Source organism: Glycine max, chromosome 12, assembly GCF_000004515.6.
Source record: "Glycine max cultivar Williams 82 chromosome 12, Glycine_max_v4.0, whole genome shotgun sequence".
NCBI lineage: Eukaryota > Viridiplantae > Streptophyta > Magnoliopsida > Fabales > Fabaceae > Glycine > Glycine max.
The window spans coordinates 21,289,656-21,299,010 of record NC_038248.2 but is presented as its reverse complement, the minus strand read 5'-3'; the positions used below and the strand labels follow the sequence as shown (position 1 = coordinate 21,299,010).

At 36.3% G+C, this 9,355-nt stretch overlaps 1 pseudogene; it reads right to left on the bottom strand.

The window, feature by feature from the left end:
• Window positions 1–319: 319 nt before the first annotated feature.
• Window positions 320–9,070, bottom strand: LOC121173158 (uncharacterized; annotated as a pseudogene).
• Window positions 9,071–9,355: the final 285 nt, after the last annotated feature.

Here is a 9,355-nt window from a genome sequence, read left to right as displayed (position 1 = left end):
GAAAAATTGGTTGATCCTTGGATGAAAGGATAAGCAAGAAAGAAGGTTTTTAAAATCTCAAAAGGAATGAGACTCGTGCCCATAGATTAAATTGTCTCTTACAAGGATAATCCAACCTATGGACCGAGATCCCAAGAAATAGGTTCAATGGGTAATAACAACTTATAAAGAGATGTGAGAATCTTGCTATAATAATTCTTCTAAGTCTCATTTATATATTTAGAGCAGGTTATTTTGTAGTGTTGAAAGGTTGAATTAATTTCTTAATGAGATCTATACTCTATACGGAATAACTACAACATTTTTTACTTTGGCCTTGCTAAACATATCCATGACTATAAAACCATTTCCTAAACATGGAATATGCAACAGTTTTGTACACGTTGCCAATAATATAGATAAGGCAACATGTCGCAGTGTTGACATTAGTATCCCATGGTTTATAAATCGTTGATGCATTAGACCACAGTTTCCAAGCATTGCCTTTAAGAGTCTAATAAACAAAATTCAAAAAAAATGTGGGCTAAAGTAATAAAATGAAGGATAAATAGTCATTTTCGTTCTTGAATTTGTAGAGTGCCGACAAATTCGTCCCCAAAAGATGAAAATTTCAATTTGTCTCCGAAAGTGAAAAAAGTGCAACAAATTTATCCATTTGTTACCATTAATAAAAGAGCCTATGTGGCACAAAGGGACAAAAATATCACAAAAATGATTGCTAACATGACTGCTGAATAGATTGGACCAAAATGTCAGTAAGTTATCATTGGACCAAAATGTCAGTATGTTTTTGTTGGACTAATTTGTTAGTTCCCAAATTTCGTTAAGGGTAAAATATAATTTAATTTTCATCTTTCCCCATTTTTTATCATTGCAAGCATAACGTTAAATAAACACTTAAAAAATAAGGAAACAAACATAATAATAAGTATAAGATTGATTAATAATCAATATTTAACTTACTGTCATTTTGGTCCAAAAAAAATTACTTACTTTTTTATATAATGTGAATAATTTGTTTACATTTTTTATAATTATTCATTATTAATTATTATCATAAATATTAGATATTAAGATTGACTCATATGGTGCATGTGATAAAATATTAGTGTATATATTACAATAAGATTATTGTTAAATAGACCTCCATTAAATATTAAAGACTAAATTATAATGATTATTCTGAAGTTTGTCTTAATTACATCAACATTTTTTTTTACATTACCTTTAATCCCTTGTACAAATAAAATGTGTTAAGTTCCCTTTTTGCCTTTTGTTCTTTTTCCAATTCCCTCTCTGAAATAAACGAAAACCATTGACACCTCCCTTGATGCCTTCCCTAAACTCCCTTTCCCCACCATGTGTGAGTACGACACTGGCATCTTTGAATGTTGCTCCCGCCTCTTCCACCAGTTCTGTCTCCCTACGCCATCGTGTGCCACCATATGAAGAGCAACAAAAGAGAACGGTTTGAGGAACAAAGCGAGAGGGAAGCCATAAAAATTCGCCTTATACTTTTCACTTGTTTACTTGCACCTATACTTTTCAAATTTCCTTGTCCCCCGATTGCGAGTTAGTAAAAAACTACCAACCTTCAAATTTCACACATTTTAAAGATAATTATATGGGATACTTAATGTATGCTATCATATTTCATATGTGGGGTACTCATTGTTAAAATTTCGAAGGGTTCCATTTTAACAAAGTCACAAACCACCCAGTAATAGATTTGCAGTGAAGTTGGCCAAAGTGAAACGATGAAGATGAGGGTATTTTGGGTACAATATTCTAATGGTAACTTACTAATATTTTGGTTTAATCTATTCAGTAGCCATGTTCACAATTATTTTGTTTGTGACATTTTTGTCACTTTGTGTCATGTAGGCTCTTTCATTAACATTAACAGATGAAAGTTAACGAATTGATGAATTTGTCGCATTTTTTTCATTTTCGGAGAAAAATTTGAATTTCCATCTTTCAAGGAATAATTTGTCAATATTCTACATATTTAAGGATGAAAAAAATATTTACCCTAAATCCCGTGGATACCAAAAAAGGGAGGCACACAAAAATTGAATTAAACCCGCTAAAAGCCTAAAAACACCATTTGCTCAATTATGGAAAAAAAAGTAGGGTGAATGAATTTAACTCACTACACACCTCATTGCCTTAGGAAAAGGAAAGTTAAAGATGGTTCTTTCTCAAAATGAAGAGTTAGGATTTAGTCTTTTCTCTTCATAAGTTGATTGTATTCTTCTCCAACAGCCTCACCGTTGATTTTTCCAGAGTCTTTTCGCTTCCCTTCCCCAGTAACAACATTTTTCCCTCCCACCATCAAAGATAGAAGGAGTAATCTTATGCCTGCCATTATTGTCCAAGCTCATGCTCATTCCAAGTACCCATTATTGATTTTTTGATATTTTATTTTTCATCCATTTGCAATATTCTCTGATACCAGTGCCTTATTCAAATGTTCCTTTGTTGATTTTCTGAATTGCACATTTGCACACTTAGATAGATTTTCATTGATTATTGTTTTGGTAGAAAGGGAGATAGAGACCGAGAAATAGAGTAGAGGGGGATTGAAATGTTTACAGAGAGAAGAGTGTGAGGAGGTGCAACAAGGGAAAGTATTGAGGTGGGGATGTTCTACTGGACCACGGCCTCATTGTTGTCGTGGCGACATCAATATTTTTCCTTTTTACCTTGTAATCTCTATTTTTCCCTCTTTCTAGTCTGCTTTCTCTTTTTACAATTTTTTCTCTACTTATTTGCTTATCTGTCTTTTTTTATTGTAGGTTCTTTTGTTCACCCTATTTTGGTTTTGAATTGCAGGTAGTGTGATTTTTCCAAATGTCCTAAATCTAAACCACCAATTATTGTAGTTTAAACCAAAGGATCATATCTAATAATTAGTAAGGATAGCCTTAAGCAAACATGATCTCCTAGCATTAATGTTAAATAACACACACACACACACACACACACACACACACACACACACACACACACACACATATAGGATACTTCTATTGATCCATTAGAAGTTTGGTGTTGTCTGATGCTTATTTCTTCTGTTGCTTTTGTAATTAATAGCAACAATATATAGGGGTATACAATGCTGTAGTTTTTGGTTCCATGGCTTTTAGTGGGCTCTTGCAAATATGGATTTCGAGGATGATTTTATCTAATCCTTTGATTTATGAGATGCTTGTGCAAATGTGTTTCTTCTGGTTAGGGAGTATATCAGAAAGAATAGGTGCATTTTATCAAATATTAGGTCCTTAGTAGAATTTGCTTAGTTGGGAAATGTGAAGTTGAATCCAAGTCTTTAGTGTGTGATGTGTTTCTTAGTGGAGGAATAGGTCTATTTAGGATTATTATAAAAAGTGGGTAAAATAGGATAAAAAGACTTAACGCGTACATGAAGTATCACTCTTTATTAGTCATGTATCTTTCTATACGCAGTTGTTGTTGCTGTTGTTGTATATACTAAGATCCATGTTCCTGGAGGTGATTTTCGTGCATTTGGTTTTAGCATAGTCTTATAGTGGTACTCTGCTGGTTGAGTCTTGTAATTGACAGACTTTGTTTCATGTACATTTACACACATCTTGAGCTACTATAATACAATTTATATCTTTGCCGACCAAAAAAGAAACTACTAACAAGGACTATTTTTTTCATTTTAGTATTTGGTTACCAAAAATGAAACTACTAACAATTGGAAATGTATATCAATAATTTCACTAATTGCTTATAGTGGCAAAGTCCTTCGAGCACTCATTTAGCTTTGGCCACTTGCCCACTTCACAAGATTTGACCTCTTAATGGTAATTTCTTTTGACATTTTTCAGCTTAGTTATTCTCTGGGAGATTGGGATGCTATTCTTCATCACTTGTATGCTTGTAAGATACTTTCTTTCCCAAATACGCTCTCTGTGGGAGACTGATTATGGTTGTGAGTTATAGACCACATTTGTTGCACCAGTGGGCAACGATCTTGTGTAGCAGGTAAATATTTTTGCATTTTCTGGTTTGGTTGTAGCTTGACTATAATATGATGTTCTAAACATCTCTCACTCGATGCAATATGCTATAAAAAATAGGTAGTAGGCATGGTGATTAGGGATTTGAAGTAAATAAGATCATCTTCAAGACATAGAAGAAACATGATAATGAGAAGGAATGAAGAAATATTTTTGAATATTTATTTTTAGTTTGTAGTGTTATTTCAATTTACAAAGTTGTTTCAATCTTAGTTCATGGTTTTAATATTGCCTACATCTTGATAAGTGTTACCTATGTTATTTGCCTATGATAGATAGATAGATAGGAACTAGAACGTGAATATGAGGTAGAAAATATGATAATTGTTTCTTTGGTTTATTAGTTTTTGAGCAATTTTGAGCTTTGTGTGGGTGTTAGTTTGTGGGACTCTCTTATGTGTAGAGAGGGTTCTGACTTGTTTGTAGGGTTGTTTTTATCCTTGGAATGACGAGGTTATAGACTATTATGCACCTCAGGTAGAGCCACAAAACTTCTTAAAGAGAGCAACTTACTCTCCAACTCAGCCTTAATTTTTTGTTTGTCTTTTACATTTGTAGCAACATTTTTTTTTAATGTTTGTATTAGATATTTGCACTAGCATTTTCCTCCATAAATTCCTTAGTTCAAATTGATGTTGTTTTTCTTAAAACTGATGTTGTTTTTTGGATTTTTTAATATCCTATTTGTTTTTTTAATTACCAACCTGTAATTAATTCATACCACAACTTATTATTCAAAGTTATAAAAAAAACATATAAAATAAGCCATGAACCAAAATTTATAAACAAAGCATATCATGCAGTTATAAACATTTATAAACAAAATATACAACAAATGTGTTTAGGATGTTCCAATATTTCTCACAAAATATATCACCAAGACTTATAAACAAAAATTTATAAATTGATAATAGTGGAGTAGTAATATACTTTAATTACAAACAAATCCAAAATAAAACAAAGTTAGAAGTTGCATCTAGGAATTCAAATATGATTTGAGTTCTAGTAAGCAAATTCTATGATTGTGCAAAATTCCTCCATCCATTTCCAATTTTTACAGTCTTCCTACCATGATTATAATCTATCCTACACTTCATAGTCCCTTTCAAGTTCAAATGGGTGAATCTTGTAGCTTTCATAAATAAGTATATGGTACTCGAAACATCATGAAATTCATATTTGATATGTAAATGATTTTAAAATTTGACATATAGAAGAGTGCTTAATTACTCACCAAACTGCTGCAAGTCACTTTGTACTCAGTTAGCGGGATTTCAAAAGTGACCGAGCTAGAAACTTGGTGGTATAAGGAGTGTCATTTAGGGTAAGCTTTTAGTTTATGGCTGCTTTTGAGAATGGTGAGGAGGAAAACAATTTGTCCAAAGTGGGTCAATATCACCTGATGATTTCCAGTGAGCCCATAAAACTCTTTAGTTTTGTCCATCCAGCTAGTAGAGTTGTGCTCACCAGATCTTGGTTATATGTAACGGAGTGCATGTTGCCACTAGAGTGTAGTAGATTCCAAGTAGACTTTTGTTCATCCTTCCATCTTACTGATGGAAGCTTGCTTGTGGAGCTTCTATGGAGGCTGGATCTTTGAGCTTCAATGAGGTCCTTTAATGGTGATTTTACACCATGGAGATGCAGCGGAAGGCAAAGGAGAAGAGGAGAGGGGAGGCACCATCCACTAGGGAATAAGCCAAGGAAGAAGGAGCTTCACCACCAAGAATTGCCTTGGATAAGAAGCTTGAAGAGGATGCTTTAATGGAGGAAAAGAAAGAGAGAAGGGGGGAGCACGAAATTGAAGGAATAAAAGAGGGAGAGAAGTGGAACTTTGAAGTGTATCTCGTAAGACTTTCATTCATCAAAGTTACAACAAGTGTTACACATGCTTCTATTTATAGACTAGGTAGCTTCCTTGAGAAGCTTTCTTAAGAAAACTTCCATGAGAAGCTTCTTTGAGAAAACTTCCTTGAGAAGCTAGAGTTTAGCTACACACACCCATCTAAAAACTAAGCTCACCTCCTTGAGAAGCTAGAGCTTAGCTACACACACCCCTCTAATAACTAAGCTCACCTCCTTGAGAAGAGAAGCTAGAGCTTAGCTACACACCCCTATAATAGCTAAGCTTACCCCCATGACAAAAAACATGAAAATACAAAAAAAAAATCCTACTACAAAGACTACTCAAAATGCTCTGAAATACAAGGCTAGAACCTTATACTACTAGAATGGCCAAAATACAAGGCCTAAAAGAAGAAAACAACCTATTCTACTATTTACAAAGAAGAGTGGACCCAACCTTGGCCCATGGGCTCAAAAATCTACCCTAAGGTTCATGAGAACCCTAAGGCCTTCTTTATCAACTCTAGCCCAATCCTCTTGGAGCCTCTTGCTCATGGCTCTGGTAACTGGTCCTTTCCTAGGGAGGATTGCATCATCCCCTCCCCCTTGAAGAGGATTTGACCTCAAATTTGTTGGTTCCTCCTCCTCTATATCAGCTCCACCTGCAAAAGGAATTAAATCAGAAATATTAAAAGTGGTGCTGACTCTATACTCTCTTGGGAGGTCCAACCTATAGGCATTATTATTGATCCTCTCCAAGACCTGAAAAGGTCCATCCCCTCTAGGGCTAAGCTTGGTCCAACCTTAGTTGAATACACCTTTGTTTGGTTCTCTATTTGGGTCTTAACCCTCTCATGCAACTTCTTTACAAACTCTGACCTAGATTCCCCTTCTTTATGTATAAAAGATGTGTCAAGTGGGAGGGGAATGAGGTCTAAGGGTGTTAAGGGATTGAACCCATAGACAACCTCAAAAGGGGATTCCTTGGTGGTTCTATGAACCCCCCCCCCCTGTTGTAGGCAAATTCTACATAAGGAAGATACTCATCTCAAGACTTATGGTTGCCTTTTAGAAGAGCCCTTAAAAAAGTGGAGAAAGACCTATTCACTACCTCTGTTTGCCCATCAGTTTGTGGATGACAAGTGGTAGAGAAAAGAAGCTTAGTTCCTAGCTTAGCCCATAATGTTTTCCAGAAGTGGCTAAGGAACTTAGCATCTCTATCTGACACAATGGTCCTAGGCAAACCATGGAGTCTCACAACTTCCCTAAAAATGAGTTTTGAGATATGGGAAGCATCATCCACCTTGTGGCATGGTATAAAGTGTGCCATCTTGCTAAACCTATTCACCACTACAAAGATAGAGTCTACACCTCTTTGGGTTCTAGGGAGCCCAAGGACAAAGTCCATACTAATGTCTACCCAAGGTTCAGATGGAATGGGTAAGGGTGTGTATAGCCCATGAGGCATCACCCTAGACTTGGCTTGTAAACAAGCCACACACCTAGTGCAATGTTTATGGACATCTTTCTTCATATGGGGCCAATAGAACTTTTCTTTCAGTAAGACAAGGCTCTTGTCTATCCCAAAGTGGCCCATGAGCCCACCCTCATGGCTCTCCTTCACAAGTAATTTCCTGATGGTTCCTTGGGGTATGCAAAGCTTTCCCTCTTTGAACAAATACCCCTCAGCCAAATAGTATCCATCTTGGGCCTTTTTCCCACAACTCTTGTAAATGGGAGAGAAATGTTCATCTAAAGCATACAAGTCCCTAATGTTATCAAATCCTAAAATTTGAGCTCCTAGGGAGCAAAACAATGTGTGTGTCCTAGAGAGGGCATCAGCTACCACATTTGTTTTTCCCTTTTTGTATTTGATAACATATGGAAATTGCTCTAGGTACTCTACCCATTTTGCATGTCTTTTGTTTAACTTGCTTTGCCCTCTAATGAACTTAAGTGATTGATGATCACTATGAATGACAAATTCCTTGGAAACAAGGTAATGTTCCCAAGTTCGGAGTGCTCTTATTAAGGCATAAAGCTCTTTATCATAAGTGGGGTAGTTAAGGGTGGCACCATGAAGTTTTTCACTAAAATAAGCAATAGGGTGCCCACCTTGTAACAAAACAGCTCCAACTCCCACTCCAGAGGCATAACATTCTAGCTCAAAAGTTTTAGAAAAGTCAGGAAGAGCTAGAACAGGTGCCTTAGTAAGCTTTTCTTTGAGCAAAGCAAAGGCTTGCTCTTGTTTTTCACCCCAGGTAAATGCCACATTCTTCTTCACTAGCTCATTCAGAGGTGATGCAATTGTAGAGAAATTAGGAACGAACCTTCTATAGAAGCTTGCCAACCCATGGAAGCTCCTAATATCTCCCACACTTTTTGGGGTGGGCCATTCTTGGATGGCCTTGATTTTCTCAGGGTCCACTTGGACCCCATTTCTACCAACTACAAACCCTAAGAAAACTATATTATCTACACAAAAAGTACACTTCTCTATATTTGCATAGAGGGTGTTTTTCCTAAGGACTGAAAGAACTTGCCTGAGATGTCCTAAGTGATCATCTAGGCTCCTACTGCACACTAAAATATCATCAAAATAAACAACTACAAATCTACCTATGAAATCCCTTAAGACATGATGCATAAGCCTCATAAAGGTGCTTGGTGCATTAGTGAGCCCAAAAGGCATCACTAGCCATTCATACAAACCAAACTTGGTCTTGAAAGCGGTTTTCCACTCATCACCCTTTTTCATCCTGATTTGGTGATACCCACTTTTAAGATCAATTTTTGGAAAAGATATTGGCACCATGCAACTCATCAAGCAAATCATCAAGTCTAGGAATGGGGTGCCTATAATTTACAGTGATGTTGTTGATGGCCCTGCAATCTGTACACATTCTCCACGTACCATCCTTTTTGGGCACCAACAACACTGGCACATCACATGGGCTTAGGCTCTCTTGGACCCAGCCCTTCTTCAACAATTCTTTAACCTGAGACTCTATCTCCTTAGTCTCCTGAGGGTTAGTCCTATAGGCTGGCCTATTAGGAAGGCTTGCTCCTGGGACTAAATCTATTTGGTGTTCTATTCCCCTTAAAGGAGGTAGCCCAGGGGGTATCTCTTTGGGAAATATATCACCAAATTCATGTAAGAGTTCTTGGACCTTTGGGGGTAAGGTCTCAAATGTAGGAATTGTGGCAGTGCTAAGGGATGTTTCCCTTGATAGGAGAAGGTAGAAAGATTGTTTAAGAAGGAGTGCTATTTTAATATCACCTTTTGTTGCAAAATGACTTTCCTTCTTAACAATCTTCTTGGAGGAATCCTTTTCCTCTTTTTCCTTCCCCTTGGCCTTTGAAGACAAGGCCTTACTATCCTTCTTTTTCTTTTGTTTTTCTAGTTTTTCTTCCTCATCCCTCTTATCTTTCATAGTTAGTTGATCTCTGGCCACCTGTGA